The following is a 21,229-nucleotide window of genomic DNA, read 5'->3' on the forward strand; positions in this document are numbered from 1 at the left end:
ACTAGCCGTGTCTGAACCAGCCTTTACCTGTGTTTGTATCTCGTGGTCTCACCAACGAGAGACTGTTGATCGCTACACTTTTATTGCACGTTCGAAAAAAACGTTCCAGGGTGTCGCAAAATACACTAAACGCTTAGTATGTTATTCCCTATTAAGAATATTTTCATATATTTATGTAGTACCGACTACGAAACAATAATTATATTTACATAGTATCGATTATGAAATAATTATAGTGGTGTGCAATAAAGAAAATAAAACAATAAGGATGTAATACAATTATAAAGTAAAACAGAATTGTTTTCCCAGCAGCACCGACGATATAATTATTTCGAAGGTGCTGTGCCAAGTCTAAATTATCTCGTTGGTGGTAAAACAGTTCTTAAATTATCTGATCGGCGATACAATGAATAATATCAATATTCTACATTATCCATTATCCGCAGCACCACGTCCAAATGCTCACAACCATTTACCATTCGTACCTTTGGCGTGCCGCACTTTAACACAGGGGATGTCAGTCTTTAACAGTTCTTGTCGGTGAGACTAACACATGTTAACGGTAACAGAAGATTGCTTTGATACGTAGGACTGTACCCCTTTGCTTAGGGTTTAGAGTTTAGAGTTTAGAGCAGGCATGGGCAGCTAGTACAGGGTGATCCTCTCGCTAGTGGACTCAAAGAAAATGCCGCCACAATAGCATGAAGTGGCCCTAGTCCTTTTTCTGTTATCGATACTGTACGATCGAAACTCTTCCACATGAACAGTTTCAATACTATTTTTTGAATAAAATCTTTAGAAAATTAAGAGTTGGATCTTGTTTCGTCTGAGGTTCGAACAAGAGTGCCCGTCCTCTCAAAGTCAGCTCTCTTCGATCCGTTTCCCCCTTTGATTTTAGATCTTCAGCGCGCTAAACACTTGAGAGCGATAAGGGCGATGTTCTGGGAAAGGACCGTGACTACCGAACATTTCGAAAGGATGTTTAGGATTTGTCGACGCTGGTTTGACAAAGAATTATTCGGCATTAATAAGTGATAAAATAAGAGTTTATTCATGAATGCAAGGGAAAAAGCCCGAAGGCGTAAAAAACCCTTGAAGATGTTTGAATAAAAAGGGAAAAAGCCCGAAGGCGTAAAAAACCCTTGAAGTTTGAGTTATGTGTGTGAGTGTGTCGCGTGTGATATGATTGATATATGAATGATATGAATGATAGGGACCTTAGGTTTGTGTTCAGGGACCGGTAAGGTCCCGGGCGATGCGCTTTAATTGTTGCCGCCGCGAGGTCTCGGGTTTACGAACCGGGTAAGGCCTCGGGCAGATGATTCGATTGTTGCCGGCGGGACCCTGGGGTTGTAATCAGTGGACCCGGTAGGGCCCCGGGCGTTATGTGAATTTTCTGTTGGCGCGACGAGGTCTCGGGTTTACGAACCGGGTAAGGCCTCGTGCGCGTTGTGTTTTTGAGTAGAAAACTGACATAATCGAGTAAAAGCACTCGACTTCGTAATAGAAAACTGATCGCGGCAAGACACTATTGAATTCTGAACTACGCGGTAAAGAAAAGAGAAAAAAACAAACTGTTCGAACGTTCACGACCGTGGTCCGTTGGTGCCTGTTTTATGGAGACAGGACGACGCCCCTTATTTCCAAGTGCTTCCACATTATCTATTTCTTAGAACGAAATTTCGATCAGCCCATATCGGGCACGTTTTCTAAATATTTAATAGTGGACGCTCCAACAGATACCTTTCCACGGACACAGTTACAGTATGCACCCCCGTTGAGAAAAGGGCTTGGGTCCATTCATACTGATGTGGCGGCACTTCGTTTGAGTCCACTAGCGAGAGGATCACCCTGTAGTAAACGGAGCCAGAGCACTCCGAAGCGCTCCGGAGCTTAGCGGCGAGTTCAGAGCGGAGCGCGAACCGAATATCGTTCCTCATCCAAAAGATAAAAATATTGTTGGTTGCAAGTGGATTTTTAACATTAAAATGGATGAAAAAGGAAATCCATGTAGATACAAAGCAAGACTGGTTGCAAAAGGTTTTAGTCAACAGTATTTACTGGACTACAATGAGACTTTTGCACCAGTTGCGCGAATCACGACTTTTCGAATGCTTCTTGCTTTTGCTAACCAATACAATTTGCTAATTCATCAAATGGGCGATTAGAAGAAGAGATTTACATGCGTGTGCCGGAAGGCATTGATGCACAAGAGGGTCACGTATGTAAATTAAACAAAGCATTGTACGGTTTAAAACAGTCGGCGCGATGCTGGTTTGAACGTTTTGATGTGACTATTAAGGAACATGGTTTCCAAAACTCCTTACAAGGAAGGTTAGGGAACCCGGAAATTCCAAAAATTATGAAACGTCGCATACAAGTACAGTAAGTCATCCGTAATACGACCCTGTTTTCCGTTGGTGCCATAATTCGGTTTTAAAGGGTGAAAAAAATTGAAACTTTCTTTTTTGTGGAATATCTTAAAAACGGTGAGAGATATGAAAAAAAAGTTTAAACAAAAGTTGCACAATTCTGTTGTGTTTACAAAATGGCGTCAAGAAAATTTTTGAAAAGTGCATAATTTTTGAGTTACTCCTCCTCCCCAACCCCTGAAATTTTTTCTTGTTTCTTTCCTCTTTTCATCTGTATATATGAATTATGTGTTACAATCTTTTTTAAGTAAATAAAAGCATTATTTTCAAATTTGAGATTCATTTTAGCAGGTTTTGATAAAGTAATGCTTAAATTATTTACGTTTGTTGTAATTTCATATACATAAAAATTGTTATATAATTACATTAAAACTGCTAAAATGAATCTCAAATTTGAAAATAATGCTTTTATTTACTTTAAAAAAGATTGTAACACATAATTCATATATACAGATGAAAAGAGGAAATCCAGAGGTATTTCAGGAAGTATAGCAAAAAAACAAGAAAAAATTTCAGGGGTTGGGGGGGAGGGGTAACTCAAAAATTATGCACTTTTCAAAAATTTTCTTGACGCCATTTCGTAAACACAACAGAACTGTGCAACTTTTGTTTAAACTTTTTTTTCATATCTCTCACCGTTTTTAAGATATTCCACAAAAAAGAAAGTTTCGAATTTTTTTTCAAGGGGTAATTTCACCCTTTAAACCCGAATTATGGCACCAACGGAAAACAGGGTCGTATTACGGATGACTTACTGTACTTGTATGCGTAATTTCATAATTTTTGGAATTTCCGGATTCCCTAACCTTCCTTGTAAGCACAGATCAGGCGATGTACACAGCATGTCATACATTAGGCAACCAATAACAATTCTGCACGGCGCTTCATAATACTCATCAGAATTTAAAGCAATGTAGTCTAATTTGGCAGGTAATGGCACACTTACACTATTACATTCATCCATTTTGAATTTCTTTAAAACATTTTGCAAATAAATGTGTTGATCTAATGTAATTATACCTTCTTTTCTTTCTACATTAATTCCTAAAAATAATCTTACTTCTTTCATATCTGTCATTAGAAATTTGTTCGTTAAATAATTCTTAAAACTTTTCATCGCGTTTTCATCGTATGTTACTATTAAGAGATCGTCAACGTTTATATTTTCTTGATAAAAATCACATTTGTAAAAACATATATGTGATCTTATATGTTGACGATCTCTTAATAGTAACATACGATGAAAACGCGATGAAAAGTTTTAAGAATTATTTAACGAACAAATTTCTAATGACAGATATGAAAGAAGTAAGATTATTTTTAGGAATTAATGTAGAAAGAAAAGAAGGTATAATTACATTAGATCAACACATTTATTTGCAAAATGTTTTAAAGAAATTCAAAATGGATGAATGTAATAGTGTAAGTGTGCCATTACCTGCCAAATTAGACTACATTGCTTTAAATTCTGATGAGTATTATGAAGCGCCGTGCAGAATTGTTATTGGTTGCCTAATGTATGACATGCTGTGTACATCGCCTGATCTGTGCTTAGCCATTAACTTGTTTAGTAGATACCAAAACAAGAATAATAAAGAATTATGGCAAAGTCTAAAAAGACTTTGAGATATGTTAAAGGATCATTGAAACATCGTTTAGTCTACAAAAGAAATGATTATAAAGACATATTAATTGGATATGTAGATTCTGATTGGGCAGGAAATGAGCTTGACCGTAAAAGTACAACAGGATATATTTTTAAAATGTTCAATCAAAATACGATTTGTTGGAATACAAAAAGACAGAATTCGGTTGCAACTTCTTCAACCGAAGCCGAATACATGGCGTTGTATGAAGGTATTAAAGAAGCCTGTTGGCTAAAATCCTTATTGTCAAGTATAAATGTGGATTTAAAAATACCGATAACTATTTTCGAAAACAATAATGGCTGTATAGCTATAGCTAGTAATCCAACAGATCATAAGCGAACAAAATATATTGATGTTAAATATCATTTTTCGCGAGAAAAAATAGAACGAAAGGACATAATACTTAAATATATTCCAACAGGTGAGCAATCGGCGGATAGCTTCAGAAAGCCAATACCAACGGTGAAGTTCAATTACATCCGCGACCATATAGGTTTGGAAGAACTTAAATAAGTAAAAGAAAAATAATAAATAATAATAATAAAAATATTAACGATAATGATTAGAATAGTCTTCAATGTAAGTTCATAGTTAATAGATAAAACAATAGTCTGATTGGGTTTTTATTATTGGGTTTTCCCCAATCCTCGCAACAAATGTTGGACTATTTATGTACATATTACCCAAGATCAATCATTAATAAATGAAAGGTAATGTTTTCTCTTTCCCTCTTATTTTTTTTCAATTACAAATATTCTTTTTTTTTTGAGTGGGAGTATTGATATACGGGCAAAATAAAAAATTAATATTAACAGCACAATCAACGGTTATGATTAAATGAGATGCCAGGAATCAAATACAGGGTGATACTCTCAATACGCTACCCAAAGGAAGTGCCGCCACAATAGAATGTGGTAGTCGATATCCCATTTCTGTCATCGCTTACTTGTGTAAGATCAGATTAAGCGAAGCGGATTATGATTTGGTGTGGAGAAATAAATCAAACAAAACACTGTGGGCGTTTGCTAAAATTGACTATGCTTTGTATTTTGCAATGCTCAGTACAAGGCAACGGTCAGAACGAGAATGCCCTGCCGTCCCAAAAATCCTCCGTCGTGAGAATGCCTTCGACAGTATGCCCTTTTTGTTTATGACACCCCCAAGTTAAAGGACTTCCCCTTAAGGGGGTAGACACGGGTAATGCAGCGAGGTGACCTTACCGGCAAAAATGGGCCTATTAATGGGTTCACGGGAATCGGTTATTTGTCCTTATATGAGAACACATAGGACTGAGTGAGGGCTCATTCGAAAGAGGAAGGTCCAATGCAGGGCGGTCAACTCATGGTTTAACGAGATTGTGTCCATATTTAATAATATCAGTGTCCAAAGTAGAAGAACAAATCGACAAAATGCACTTGCGGAATTGAAGCATTTTTAGGCCACTAAACGAGTTTTGTGACTCAAACGGTGAGTTGACCGCCCTGCATTGAACCTTCCTCTTTCGAATGAGCCCTTATTCAGCTCAAGATCTTCTCATATAAGGACGAATAACCAATTCCCGTGAAAGCATTCCCACAGACGAGTTCTGCCATTATCTGGATAATACAGAGCAAGTCACGTGACAAATTTAGTTCAGCGGGTAATTATAAGGTGGCGTCTAAGTAGAAAGACTTGTAGCGTTGACTACACTCTCACGCGTAACTAAACTGTCTTATCCCTCGAGGAAAAAGAATCAACAGGGTAATGTTTTAACTAGTTTATTTCAGAGTGCACTAGCTGCAAATTCTTATAATTAATTGTTTCAAACTAAACTCGAACTGCGAACAAACTTAATTAGTTATTAAATGATTGACTTCGCACAAAGAAAACTGCGGAACTATGCGCACTTTATCGAGATTTCAAAGAACTACGATGTTTCCACTTCGACGGTTCGCGTGGGAAGAAAGCATTTTCCTTCTCTGGGAAAAATTTTGCGCGCCCCGGAAGTATGTGGCTCCATTTTTTGTCTTGTGCAAACTTACCGGAAATGCACTTTCCGCGTCGGTAAAATAGGTATTCTATACGCCGCCACAGACTGCCGATTTGGAATCGTAGCCAGAATCAAGCATTAGCTTGATTACGTCACTCAAACTGTGCTGAGAAGGCAAGCGAAAAAGGCAACAACGCCCGAACGCTGAGTGAAACACACTACAGACATGCTGTCCTTTTCTCATTCTGAATGTTGAAATTGTCCCTTTTCGCCAAGATTTGACTGCCGCCCGCCTGAATTTTTCACAGCGCCCCGTAACAAACCTCGCCCCACGCAAACTATATCGTGTTTGGTATTATTTCAATCAGAAAAATTTCACCAATGCGCTAGTAAAAGTTTCAGTAAAAAAAAGTCAAAAATAAAAAAGTTTTATAATTGAATTAGTATTAGTCACACCGATACGTTTCGGCTGTTTCCTTTGAACATTGGACTCTCTCTCTCTCCTCCACTGTCTGTCCCTTTTTACGTTCAAGCTTGGCTGGTCGACGCATGTATGTAATCCGAGATTCGACACCTCGGCTGCTATATGCAACGTCTGGGTCCCAATCTTTATTGCACATATTCAACTTTTACTGTATAGACGGGAGGTCCCTCCATTTATTAGTTCTAATAGTACTATAGTACTTTTTTATGCAGAATGTTTCAAGGAGTTGACACAAGTAAAAAAAAAATGCAATTCCATTCAAATAAAAAGTGGATTTGTATTTTTTGAGTGCATCGTTGCATTCACGAAGAAAATGAAATCACAGAAAAATAGACATTATCATACAATTGAACTTTTACATAAACAGCTTTTTCCTATCTCTTACCAAATTCAAGATATAACCCGTCCCAATTGCATGACGTATCCTGTATACTTTTATTAATTAAGAAACATTTATTTAAAAAAGTTAATAACTTTTTCTAAAAATAATTCTCAGATTGCACGTTCCTTCGGTTCCTCAGAGTAGGTATATATTTTTCAGCAGCGAGGAGTGCTACGGTACACTATGTAAAACCCACGCGTTTGGTCAGTCAGAATTTATCGTAGCGGGGCAATTCTATCATTTGGGTTGATAGAAGGATAGCATGATCATCGTACATCTCACTCTAAACGCGCGCCAATGTTTCGCTTTCGTTCTTCAGGCGTATCGTGGCGATGCCTCTGGCGAGATGAGCGTTTGAATGTGTTTGTAAAAATACTTGAGGCGCTGTTGCCTTCCTAGATCGTGTTGCGCGCACGCTAGCTGAGAATTAAACCTTTCAAGTTCGTAACAAAACACGCAAGTGGCTCCACCAGGCCCAACGAAAAAACTACTGTAATACCGACATCCCGAATCGGTGACGTCACGTACTGGGCCTACCCCCTTAAGGTGATGCTAGCGTCGAAAACTTTACCGACAGTCCCTAGAAAAATCCCTAGACACGAGTTCTCAAAATACGTCCTCATTTCTAAACAAAATGCAAACAAATTTGAGGGACGTGTCCAGGAGGCTCTAAAGAATATTAGTCTGGTCCTTATATTATCCAAATCGTCAGAAAGTTATAAAATATTGAAATTGCTGTCTGTCAACGGTCAAGAAAATGGCGGATCGGACTCACCTAGATTGATTTATTCGTAATATAAACATTTCTGCCAATAGTTTGTCTAAATAGGCACCAGACTAATATTCTTTGGGTCGGATAGAATAAAACGAGCACTCAAGGGATGATGTACAAGTCTCCAGGAAGAAGTATTTTGAGAACTACGATTTCGTTGACTGTTCATTCGCGAAAGACGTCAACAAGGTAAAACAGACCAGAAATTTAGTTCCTCGTTTATTCTGTAGAGCGCAGTTCGTTCGTTTTCTACGCTCGACCGCGCGCTCATTCGCAGCTCGTATAACTGAATCTGTGTGTCTCGACCGAACCGTCGACGACGATATAATGTATCGTGGAGAATGGAAAGTTCGAGCCTGGAAGAGGCGATAGATTTTGACGCGTGAATTTCTTCTCCACACGACGTTCTATCGACTAGAATAGCGATTTTCAACCCATATGTCACGAAATGATTATTTCTATCATTATTTTTGGTTGCTATTATTTTTTTTCTGTAGAACTGCAGAGCAAATACGTCCTCCCCGATTTCGATGATTTATGGACTATCATTTATATGTACAGGAAAAAGTTGTTTAAAATATCGATTTCTATAATATATCCAAAAATCAATAGGCCCCGGCATTTTAGTGAATAGTAAAGATTCAATGAAAACGAAAAACTCATCCCCACTACTGGAGGGTATACTTCTTGAGATGCCGGGAAGTTCGCTCGCCGAGTAGTGTAATATGATCTGGGCACATCTGGGATCGGATATATCAGTGAGGTCATACTAATGCAACGACTGAAGTTTGTTATTTTTTATTTTTTTTTTATAAAACTTTTACGAAGATATTTGTGACGTTTTTCTGAGTAAAATAATACCAAACACGATATGGTTTGGACAATTTTTACTTATAATAGTATTTGCTATTTCTGAACTCTGTCTTCTAAACAATCAGTTCCGTGGCACTAAACTATGTGTTGTTTGGTATCATTTTAATCAGGAGTTTTTCACAAACAATTTGGTAAAAATTTCATAAAAAAAGAACTAACAATAAAGAAGTTTTAATCTGTGTTTACATGCGGCTCCAGTCAAGCGTGAACATAAAAAGGGACAGATAGTGGAGGAGATAGAGGTCCAAGAATTCAAAGAGAGGAGCCGAAACGTATCGGTGTGACTAATCCTAATTCAACGATAAAACGTTTTTACTTTTGACTTTTTCTCAATGAAACTTTTACTAATGCATTGGTGAGATTTTTCTGATTAAAATGATACCAAACATGATACAATTTGGATATAATTTGGTCGGTGCCCCAGTACGAAGAGAGGTTTCCACAGTCGGTATAACAGTCGTGCCTGTTTTGACAGTTCTTCTGTTACCATACCTCACTGGCACAACTACCTTATCGATTACGGTAAGGTGAAGAGACGTACGCACATATAGTATGACTGCAATGTTGCCACATCTGTTTTCATATGTATTGCAACTAGTATTCGCACTTCACACACAAGTATATATCTGCTTCTATCAGTGTGCGCTATCGCTTCGGTGCTTTCCACCATCAATTCACGTATTCTGACGCGAGTCCCGAGCAATCTGACGATGGATGCAGAAGTCACAACCAGAAGGTCGAGTTCGAATCCCACGGAGACAATTTTATTTTTAATTAGTGTGTAACCTCTTAAAAAAATGAAAGCTTGATAATTATTAATTTGTGAAGTATTTAAACAAAAGGGAGCAGAATTTTTCTTTTTTAATATGTAAATTTTATATTATATCCATACGTCTTTAAGAAAAGATATAAGAATACATACATATATACAGATATTTCATTCTTTATCAAATAAGTGTTTTATGCAATCTTTAATATTTGTAAATGCAACAAATGAGCATAGAAATGAAGGAAATTAAAGTAAGTAGATATTTTCGATAGTGTTAGTAGTCCTGAGACAATGTATCAGAGTGCTAAGGCAGTCTAACGGTTTTGTACCAGGTTCAAATCCCTCCGTAGACATTAATTTTTTTTACATTGATAATATTTTTATTCAATTTCTGGAACTGTCCGTAAATTATGTGTACGGAAAAAGTGATTCAGAACATATTAAAAAATTGTTGAAACCATTTGATGATAGTATATCAGATGATCACGTTATAACATTTTTTTATATAACATATACGGTGTTTCACTTTAATTCATTACTATGCCGTAATATTTCAGTATTGGCAAGTGAACACACGATAGCACATGCTCAATCGTAATGCTTTATTAGGAGCCAGCAGTTGAATTCTCGTTTGCAGGATAACGTTTTTTCTCTAGGAATTAACTCGAGCATTGCTCGACAAAGTAAGATATCTTGCGGCATACCTTTGACATGTATCTATCTCATTTTATCTCGTTGCGTGTATTCTCTTTCTTTGTCTACTGAGATATGGCAACGCTGAGCTGAAGGCTGTAAGCAAAGGGGTACAATCCTGGGTACCGAAGCAATCTTCTGTTACCGTCAATGCGTATTAGACTGTGTAGTGCGAAGTGTTTCACATTTTTATATTAAGATAAAGCAGATGGCGCTCGTTCTCGAGGCACAAATTCACGAGCCTTTGAGAACAAAGGCATGTCCAGTAGGGATGTTCGATTCACCGGAAAGAATCGATTCTTGAATCGATTCTGAATCGGAATGAGAGAATCGATTCCTTTAAAAAATCGAAACCAAAGAATCGATTCTACAAGAATCGATCTAAAAAGAATCGATTTGAAAAAAATTGACTTGTTTTGTTTTCTTTTTTATTTTCATTTTTGTAAACAGGCTATCCCACACGAGTCTTCTATGCGGCATCGATTATTGTAAAGAAACGATCTTTTATTTTTTTATATTTCGTACTCTTACACAAAAAGCAGGCGCTCCACATTGTTTATATTTTAATCACTATTCTTATACTTTTTTTAGGAGTGAATGTGTTTTTATGGATCAGAAAAATCGATTCTTCTAAAAATTTGAAACCAGAAAGTCGATATAAATAAAAGAGAATTTATAAGAATCACCACATATACCGCGTTCAGCGAGAGACCATACTTAACTCGCGCCACAGCCGACTCTAGTACTAGCCGTGCTGAAGTAAAAATGGCAACACCGCGGGAGTCCGGTCTGAATATATCAACAGCTAACCCTACTCTATCTGCCTCCCGGACTCCCAGACTCCCAGCCAATCAACGTCGTCGGACTCTCGGCTACTCTCTGGACTTCACATAACCTCTTTGGTTTCGTTCCAATAATTTCGCTTGTTTCAAGGTTTTTATTCACTTATATACACGTTTATCAATTCTTAAATGTTTCAATTTGATCCAAAGATGGTCTCATTTTGCTTTATACCTAAATTTTCTTGAAACCACTGTAAATATTTCAAATATCATGCTTCACAACACCAAACTACTTCGAGAGTACACAAAATTTATATCACATTTATAACAATTTTATACTACTACATCACTTCTACTTGCCATAGTTGCAACGTTTAAGTATTGTTTATACATAATTAATACAAAATAGCGTATATTACTACAGCTTTTAATTAAAAAAGACGGTAATTACAATTCCGAGCACAGGACTCTGTTTTTGAAAATAGGACTCCCGATTGTCACGTGAGCGGTGTTGCCACGTTGTTCAGCATGGCTAGTACTAGAGTCGGCTGTGCTCGCGCAGCTCACTAGGTCTAGGGATTTTTAATAACGTGTGTGATTCCCTTGTACATACAGCTTGCTTCTTACTTTGCAATTATGTCTGAATTGCCACTTTTATTTTCCTGATTTAGTAAGAATTAATTCCCCGGAGGGCAAAAAATCGACCTTCGATTCTTACATGAAAGAATCGATTCTGGGGAAAATCGAATACCAAAGAATCGATTCAAAAGATCGATTTTTTTACCTAAAGAATCGAATCGGAATCGAATGCTTCTGCTTGCTTCTACTATCTATAGTCACTTTGCGTTATGTGTCAAAGTAGAGCACATAACCTAATCAATCCTTGTATATCCAAATTCCTATGCCAAGTACTCTAGTAGAATATTCAAATACTAAATCAACCTTTAATATAAAGAAGATCCTGTAATAGTCACACACCACGATCAAGGAAAGGAACAAAAGAATTAAAGGTAAGGATAGTAGTTCTTAAATTATTCAGAGCTGTGAGTACAAATTAACTGAGATCTGCTTAAAAGATTTAATTGCAAGAAAACAGGAGAGCAGAAGAAGCACAAGAATAAGAACAAGGGCTCAAGTATCAAGTATTAAAAATATTTCAATAGACAAGTTCTAGTAAACGAAAGTCACAGTCACTTCAACCCACAGCACCCCAAGGTAATGTGGTATATACAGATATATAAGAAGGTAACTAATAGTTAATAACACCTCATCATGTTACAGTGAAAAGTTATGTAGACAGGGCAAAATCACAACTTAAGAAGGGCTGGATATCAACATAATGCATCGACAGGATGAGCTGTCAGAAGGAGCAAGAGCCTGAGGGTTAGGGTTAGGGTTAGGGTTATGAATTATCCCTACACAAGTTTGGTTTAGAACAATGTTAACACCTCAATAACAGTGATAGCAACAATCATGATTGTAGTCAGCCAAGAACAAATGGCAGCATTGACCAGTTATAAAATATGAGCAGATAGACTGTGTTTAACAAGCGTGTAATAATACAATAAAATAAAGCAGAATAAGTAACTGCAACAGTGTTCAGAGATGTGCCCATACCATTATGTACAAGACATAAACTGCCAGGTAAATAATAAGTAAAATAGACAGATAAATAAGATGAAAGAAATAAAAATAGAAACCCGAGTCTAGGGGTTACAACAGAACCCTCACAAAAGTACGTAGATTGAAGTAAACATATTACATTTAACACATACAGAAGTAGCCTATACTCTAGATTTCCCTAATAACATAGCCAACAATGCAATCTCAGCAATAATGCCAAGACAAAATTGGCTAAAATAATGCATGCTTGACAGGGACAGCACATAAACATAATCATAGATGTGAATTTAATTGGTAAAACAGAAATCTAACTTAATAAAGTGAAATGTAAATCCGCCACAGTTACTCCCTTCCGAGCATTTGCTAAATTATTTAAATATTAAATGTAATTTGTTTTTTCTCTTTAGGTCCAGGATATGTTCTTAAAGTTTCTTGTCTTTGAGTTGATGAGATTCCAAATAAATTCTCATCATTAGAATCATCCAAAAAACTTTCCAAATAAGCTAGTTTTAGTCTCTGTGTAGAAACACTTATTGGTTGTCCATTTACCTTGATAACAAAAATTCTACCCGAAGGCCTTCCTAAAACTTCAGAGGGACCCTCATATGAAGGAGCTAGAGGTGGCTTAACACAATTTGAACATAAAAAGACATGAGAACTTTGTAAAATTGGAAACAAAAATACCATCTTTTTAATATGATGAACAGTTTTCAGAGGTTTTAAAAATTTCAAATGTTTTCTTAAATTTTGTAAGATCTTGCGATTAACTGGAGGCTCTTCATCCAAAAAGATTTCTTCAGGTAATCTCAACACAGATCTATAAACTAACTCTGAAGGGAGAAACTCCGATGTCTTCCTTGTAAGCTGTTCTTTTTAAACCTAAAAAAACTAGGAAAAAAATTAGGATTAAACCTAATAAAACTGTCGGTAAAATTTCTTTAGTTCTGTGACTAAAGACTGCCTTTAATGATCTATGCCAGCGTTTAATCATTCCATGCGAAGCTGGATGATAGGCAGTAGTCTTTATATCATTGAATCCAACTATTTCGGCTAAAGCTTTAAAAACTTCCGATTCAAATTGACTTCTTCTATCAGTTGTAATAGTAACCGGTGCACCAAATCTTGATACCCAAGTCGAAAAGAAAGCAGTAGCAACTGTTGTAGCTGAAGTTTTTAAAATTGGAACAGCCTCAGGCCAACGTGTAAATCTGTCAATCATGGTTAAACAATAACGAAACTCTTTACAAATTGATAATGGACCAACAATGTCTATATGAACTTGATGAAATCTCCCCTCAGGAACAAGTATACGTTTTCGGAATGTTCTCGAGTATGACGATAAATTTTGCTCTTCTTCTATATTTTCGATCCTCTTCTGATCATTCAGCCGCTTCTTTTAATATTTCTGGCCAAATAAATCTTTGAGACAAAAGTTTTTTTGTCATTCTACTTCCAGGATGAGTTAAATTATGAACAACTTGGAAAACTTTCTTTCTCAAAATTTCAGGAACATACGGTCTGATATTTTCTCCGACAATATTACAAAATACTTTAGTATTTGAATCACCAATTCTCAATTTTCTTTAAGTTCTTCATTAACCTGTTGTGCTTCTGCCAACTCTTCGGTAGTGACCACAATAGGCATGTCAGTAGTTTCTACTCTTGAAAATGAATCTGCAACAATGTTTTCGTTTCCATGAACAAAAATAATTTTCGTTGAAAATTGACCAATAAAATGTAGATGTCGAAGTTGACGAGTTGATACTTTTGATGATTTTTGTTGTAATGCAAAAATTAAAGGTATTTATGGTTAGTTTGAATAGTTAACTCTGTTCCTTCAATCATGTATCTGAAAAGTTGAATCCCTCAATAAATTGCTAATAATTCCCGATCATGTATACTATAATTCTTTTGAGAATTGCTGAATTTTTGTGAGAGAAATCCTAAAGGTTGCCAAACTTCATCGACCAACTGCTCGAGTATAGCACCCATGGCTGCATCAGAAGCATCGGTTTTTAAAGTTAAAGGAGCATTATCTAAGGGTTGCGATAATAATGTCGCAGAAATTAATTGCTTCTTTGTTTCTTCAAAAGCTTCAATTTGTTCCTAGGACCAATTAATAATTCTTTTATCTTTTTTGCTTCGCATCAGCTAATAGAGAATGTATTGGAGCTTGAATTTGTACAGCAAGAGGAATAAATCTTCAATAAAAATTGATAATTCCAAGAAATCTTCTTAATTCAGTCCTGTCCTTTGGAAAATTGTAATCTTTCAGTGCTATTACTCTATCCTCCAAAGATTTAATTCCATCAGCAGAAACTGAATAACCTAAATATTTAACTTCGGACTTCCCGAAAATACATTTATTAAAATTAATTCATAAATTATGTTTTTTTTAGCCGCTGAAAAACGATCCTTAAATGTTTTTCATGTTCAATTTTATCTTTTGATGAAATAACAATGTCATCTCCCAGATAGCCCAGAGATATCGTTAAACCATCCTAAAGATATCTGCAGACCCTCCAAACTGTGATGCGAGCGTCGAGGCCGAACTTCGAATTCCGCGTCGGTATAAAAACAGTCAACGTTTCATCGAAAATTAGGCCGAACAGAAACTGATTTCAGCGCCACCTCAGTTATCGCATCCAACTAACGGCATGCAATGCTACATTACTTTTCGCATACACCGAAATGACACGGATAATATAAAATACGATACTGTACACATGACCTATGAAATATATGAATGACCTAACTCCTTCAGGCAAATGTTATATATACATTTCTTGTAATATAACATAACCAAGGGAAGAATATTCCTACAAATCTTATGTCTAAAGTTATTTATTTTATATGTCCCGACATTGTACCCCGAATTCCTACAAAATAATATGTCCCGACAAAGAGTGGGAACGAGAGGAGAGTGATTGATGTGAGTAATGATAGGCAGAAAGAGAACTAGAGCGATTGTGGGTGGGTATACGTGAAAAGGCGAATAATAAAGATTATAGTATTTTGGGCACAAGTCCCGTTTATTTCCTATAGGAAAAGGAATATGGGAATAAATGATAATAACGTAATTTTTGTTAAATATTATATATTTAAAAAAAAAAATGAAATAAATTAATAATAATTGAAATTAATTGTAGGTCCTGTCCTTTCGCGACCGCGAGCTTGTACTGCTATATTCTGCCGCCGCAGCCTGTTTAATCTTCTGCACCTGTGACGAATTCTCAGCCGCTCTATAGACCTGATTGACTGGAAAAATAAATATTATGTTATTATTCATAAACAGTGAATAGAAGAAGGAAGTAACGTAGAAACAGGAACGTAAAAACAGGAACGTAAAAAAACGACTTACTATATGCTCCTGTGGCTCATCAGGCTCGTACAAGTTTACGAGCGGCGACCGCTGTGCCTGTGCCGTCTGTTGTGGAAAAAAAAATTATGTTATTATATATAAATAAAGAATATCAAAAATCGTACAAACATGAACATAAAAAAAACGACTTACGATATATCCATCATGTTTTAACATTTCGATGTTTTTTTTATATTCAGTATTTGCTGCAGCAGCGGGTCCGGCTGCGGTTGCCGCGGTTCCTGCGGCTGCGTCCGCAACCGCAGTTGTTGTACTTGCTGCTGCAGCTGCAGCAGCATTTCCGGCTGAGGTTGCTCAGCTTCCTCTTTGTACTCTTTAGTATCTAAAACAAAATATATAATGAAATAGAAATGGATACATATATAATAATATAAAAATAGAAACTAAACATGGGTGATACTCCGGAAGACAAAAGCGTGAATTTGTTAGTGAATGTATGTGTGGCCAACTTCACTGCAACAAATATAACAGACGATTATTCTAATGCAAGAATTCTTTCAGAAACCCTTGCAATAGTCGTCTGTTTCATTGTCTCTTGGATACACGTCTAGAAAAGGCAATTTTTTATCTTTTTTATTTCAGCCTGTAATGAAAGTTTAAAATATGACATTTGTAAAAAATAGTTCATGTGTATGCTAAAAATTTCATCGAGATCGGTCAATGCACTGAGAAGTTACAAGTAATTTATTTCTGAAAATCCTGACTTTTCATGTAAGAAGTCGCAATTCTCTGAAATTGACCGATCTCGATTAAATTTTTAGCATCCTCATAACATATTTTTTACAAGTGTCATATTTTAAATTTTCATCACAGGCTGAAATGAAAAAGTTAGAAAATTACCTTTTCTAGACGCGTGTCCAAGAGACAATGAAACAGACGACTATTGCAACGGTTTCTGCAAGAATTCTTGCAATAATTGTTGGAATAATCGTCTGTTATATTTGTCGAAATCTTAAGCATGCACATAACTCATTTTAATCTACGAAAGACATATTTTAAATTTTCATTATAGGCTCACATAAACCCACTGTATATGAGACAAAGCAAAAATATTTTTGTTACAAATGGTCACCTTATTATAATTGTCAATGACACTCGCAAAGTAAAGAAAACAAGAAACACTTACTGTCGCCTTTTTCCATTTTTTTCCGAAACCTTCTGCACGCTGCAAGTTCAACGACGCCAGTGAAATTGGAAAACGAGAGCGCGTTGGCGTTTCGTTTCTTTTTAGAGCGTTGCCATGGCTGTCGTTGTTATTTATTTCTTTCTAACAATAAGGCATCTTCGCATAGAAGACATACATATATATAAGACATCTTCGCATAGAAGACATACATATACATATATAAGACGTCTTCGCATAGAAGCCATACATATATATTATTGATATAAAATGATTTTTAACAAAAAAAAAATCCGACTTCAAAATGAACTAAAAAGTATAAAATAATTTCCATTTCATTTATATCTGTATTCCACAGCTATTAATACAATCTACTTGATCATTAAGGGGGTAGACACGGGTAATAGTAGCGCGTTGACTTTACCGGCAAAAATGGGCCTAAACATGGGTTTACGGGATTCGACTTTTCGTCCTTATATGAGAGAATTTCGGGCTGGGTGAGGGCTTATTCGAAAGAGAAAGGTCCAGTGCAGTACGGTCAACTCATGTTTCAGTGGAATTATGTTGATGTTTAGTAATATAAGCGTCCAAAGTAGAGGAAAAAATCGACAAAATGCACTCGCGGAATCGAAGCATTTTTCGGCCACTAAAAGAGTGCTGTGATTGAAATCATGAGTTGACCGTACTGCACTGGACCTTCCTCTTTTGAATAAGCCCTCACCCAGCCCCAAATTCTCTCATTTAAGGACGAAAAGTGTATTCCCGTAAACCCCTTTTTAGGCCCATTTTTGCCGGTAATGTCACCTCGCTGCATTACCCGTGTCTACCCCCTTAACTCGCGCAGCTAGTGACCTACTGAGGTCTAGGGAGTGTAAGTTACACCAATGTGTAACACAATTCATACAAAACAAGTATTAGTTATTTATTAAATTATATAATGATACACGTTGCTGAATATATACATTAGGCTCAGGACGCTAACGTACTCTAGTAATCTATTATGGCGGGGTCTCGTACCAACATTTATCACAAGGTCTGCTGACTAGTTTACGCAGTGTGACCAACCATGACACCTTCCCCTTCACCTGTTTGTGATATTATTAGTATTTATAGTAGTCTTTGTATCTTGATGGCTCCTTCACTCTTCGTCCGCTTCTTGTAGTCACAGCATTGTTATTCTCCTGACATCTTGCTTGATTGGCAGGCCCATCAGCAACCGCATCTGGTCGTTGGTTATGATCTCTCGCTTGATCACTCTCATCATTGCTGGCTCTGTTGCAATCCGTATCTTATAGTTGATCCCAGTGGTCTTGTTCCTGTATCCTTTTGTACTCGTTATATGATTTTTTTAAATGAACTGAATTCCTTCTTATTACATTACCATTTTGATTTTGTAGAATATATGACCTAGGACTCCTGTGTTTCTGCAGGATTTTTGCCGATTCCCATTTTTTATTATTTTTATTAAATATGACTGCATCCTCGCCGACGTTCAAACTATGCCTGGGTTTGCAGTTCCTGTCATGATAATATTTGTAAATTTTTTGTCTTTTTTCAATTTGCTGATGAGCCTGCGACTCAACTTTTGGCTTGAGTAGGTCCGAATGGATCGGAACTTTTGTTCTTGTTCGTCTACTAAAAAGCACTTGTGCTGGAGACACAGTAAGGCCTGTTATGGGAGTATTGCGATATTCCAATAATGCTACATCTAATTCCTTGTCCTCTTCAATGCATTTCTTTAGTATTTTCTTGGCCACTTGAACCGCCCTTTCAGCTTGACCATTGCTCCTGGGGTAGTGTGGAGAACTCGTGACGACATCAAAATTCCATTGTTGTGCAAAGACTTTAAGTTCATAGGAGGAAAAAGGTTGATTGTCACATATTATCGTCTTTGGTATTCCATGAGTTGCAAATACTTTTTTGAGGTTTAGTATGACCTTACCGGCAGTCTTGTTTTTTAGTTTTAATATTTCCAACCATTTCGAGTAATAGTCTTGTATTATAAGGTATTCATTTCCCGCGCATTCACAGATATCACATGCAATCTTGTTGAACGGTATGTCCGGTATATCATGCGTTATTAATGGCTCCCTGCTGTTCAAGGATCTGTACTTTTCGCAGGTGGCGCACTTTAATATCATATTCTCAATTTCATTCATGAGCCCCGGCCAATAAATTAGTTGTCTTGCTCTGGCTTTTGTTTTTTTCAATTCCTAAGTGAGACTCGTGTAACAGTTTCAGCATATTTTGTCGCAATGAACTCGGTATAACCAGCCGATAGTTAAAAAAAAGCATATTGTCCTGAACACTTAGTTCATTCTGATATTTAAAGTAGAACTTGACATCATTCCTAACTCCAGACTTCGCTTTCGGCCAACCTAGGAGGCTGTGTTTTATAACTTCATTCAATGTGGGATCCAATTCTGTGGCCTTCTGAATTTCTCTTTTCTGCTTTTCTGATATGTTCAGATTAGTGCTTATCGAATGTACCACCTCCGAAATCCAATTATTCTCATCCATCGCTTCTTCTAAGTACGATCTTGACAGCAGGTCTGCGACATGCATGAGTTTTCCTGATACATGTTTTGCTACTATTTCATACCTTAGGAGTTTTATTTTCATTCGCTGAAGTCTAGGAGATGGTATGTCTCCTATATTTTTCTCATTTAACAAGTTAACAAGCGGTTTATGATCGGTCAACACGTGAACTTTTCGCCCGTAAACGAATTGGTGAAACTTATTGGTGGCAAATACTATAGCAAGGAGTTCTTTTTCTATTACCGCATAGTTCTTTTCGGACTCACTTAAACTTCTAGACGCAAAAAACACGGGCTTCTCATCCTGAAGCAAACAACATCCCAGACCGGATCCTGACGCGTCAGACTGGATGAAGATTTCCCTGTTCGCATTGAAATTTGCAAGAACAGGGGCCTTTTTCATGGCTATTTTTATTTCTTGCAGAGCCTTCAAATGATACTCAAACCAGTGAAACTCAACACTATCCTTTAGCAATTCTCGTAGTGGGGCTGTTAATTTACTTAAATTCGGTATGTACTGTCTAACATAATTTATCATTCCAAGTATCCTTTGTACTTCAATTTTTGATTTAGGATTTTTGATGGCCTCAATTGCTCTGACTCTTTCAGGATCAATTTTCATGCCCTCCTTTGAGAAAACATGGCCCAGATATTTTACTTCCGATACCTTATACTGAATTTTGTTCTGGTTAAATTTTATTCCTAGTTTTCGGGCCCTCGTAAGTACTTGTTTTAATATTTTATCATGTTCTTCATTTGTTTCTGCTGAATGCAAATATCATCAAAGTAAACGGTGACACCGTCAATGTCTCCAAAGTTTCTGTTATTGATTTCTTGGAAGTATTCCGGTGCCATGTTCACCCCAAAGGGCAATCTGTTGAATTTCCAGTTGCCAAAGACAGTGCTGAACGTACACAACTCACTCGAGCTCTCATCCAGTTCAACGTGCCAAAATCCGTCCTTCAAATCTAGAACAGTGAAGATATTTTTATTACACAATTTCTCGCTTATTTCCTCAACGGTTGGGATAAGTACACTCGAATTTCGCTTTATCGCTTTGTTCAGGTCCCTCGGGTCAAGGCACAGTCTCAATGATTTGTCTGGTTTTTCAATAATAACCAAATTACTAACCCACCCCTTCGGATTATCAACTTTAGAGATTACCTTTTCTCTTGTAATTCTAGCAGTTTATTTTTTAGTTTTTCTTTTATTTTAAGCGGTATCCTTCTAGGTGGTCTGGCCACTGGTTTATAACTTGAATCTATTGCTATATTGCATTTTTCTTCAAACCTACCCAATCCCTCAAAGATATCCTTATTTTTCTTTATAAACTCATCTTTTTCTGAGACTTTTCTAACTAGATCAACTTTACTGATTAAATTTAGTCTAACGCAGGCTGCTAATCCCAGAATTGGTGTTACTTTTTTATTAACTATTATGAATTCATCATATATTTCGTTATTTTTGACTCTACATTTTAACTGCACCGTGCCCCGAGGTCTGATTTTGAACCCGCCAAACGTTTCTAGTATAATATTTGTAGGTTTTACTTCAAATTGCTTGTTAATTTTACTAAAGAAATAATTTGGCAAGATATTAACTTGCGCGCCCGAGTCTAGTTTAAAACATATCTTACAAGGGGACCGCCAAGGTGAGGACAACTCGATTTTATCGACAGTAGGTAAAAGTTGTAGTATACATAGAGTGTTATAAAACCCTTATTGGTTTTGAGAGAATGGGCCTTTGTTTTCGAGTTATT

At 36.6% G+C, this 21,229-nt stretch overlaps 1 long non-coding RNA gene across 1 annotated transcript; it reads left to right on the plus strand.

Annotated features, from left to right (window-relative positions):
* Positions 1-11,480: 11,480 nt before the first annotated feature.
* Positions 11,481-15,869, plus strand: LOC114882157. Its single transcript, XR_003790381.2, has 4 exons — positions 11,481-11,815; positions 11,882-12,020; positions 12,087-12,449; positions 15,578-15,869. It is a non-coding gene; the product is annotated as an uncharacterized LOC114882157 (long non-coding RNA).
* Positions 15,870-21,229: the final 5,360 nt, after the last annotated feature.

The sequence above is a fragment of the Osmia bicornis genome, chromosome 3 (assembly GCF_907164935.1).
Source record: "Osmia bicornis bicornis chromosome 3, iOsmBic2.1, whole genome shotgun sequence".
In the NCBI taxonomy this organism is placed as follows: Eukaryota; Metazoa; Arthropoda; class Insecta; order Hymenoptera; family Megachilidae; genus Osmia; species Osmia bicornis.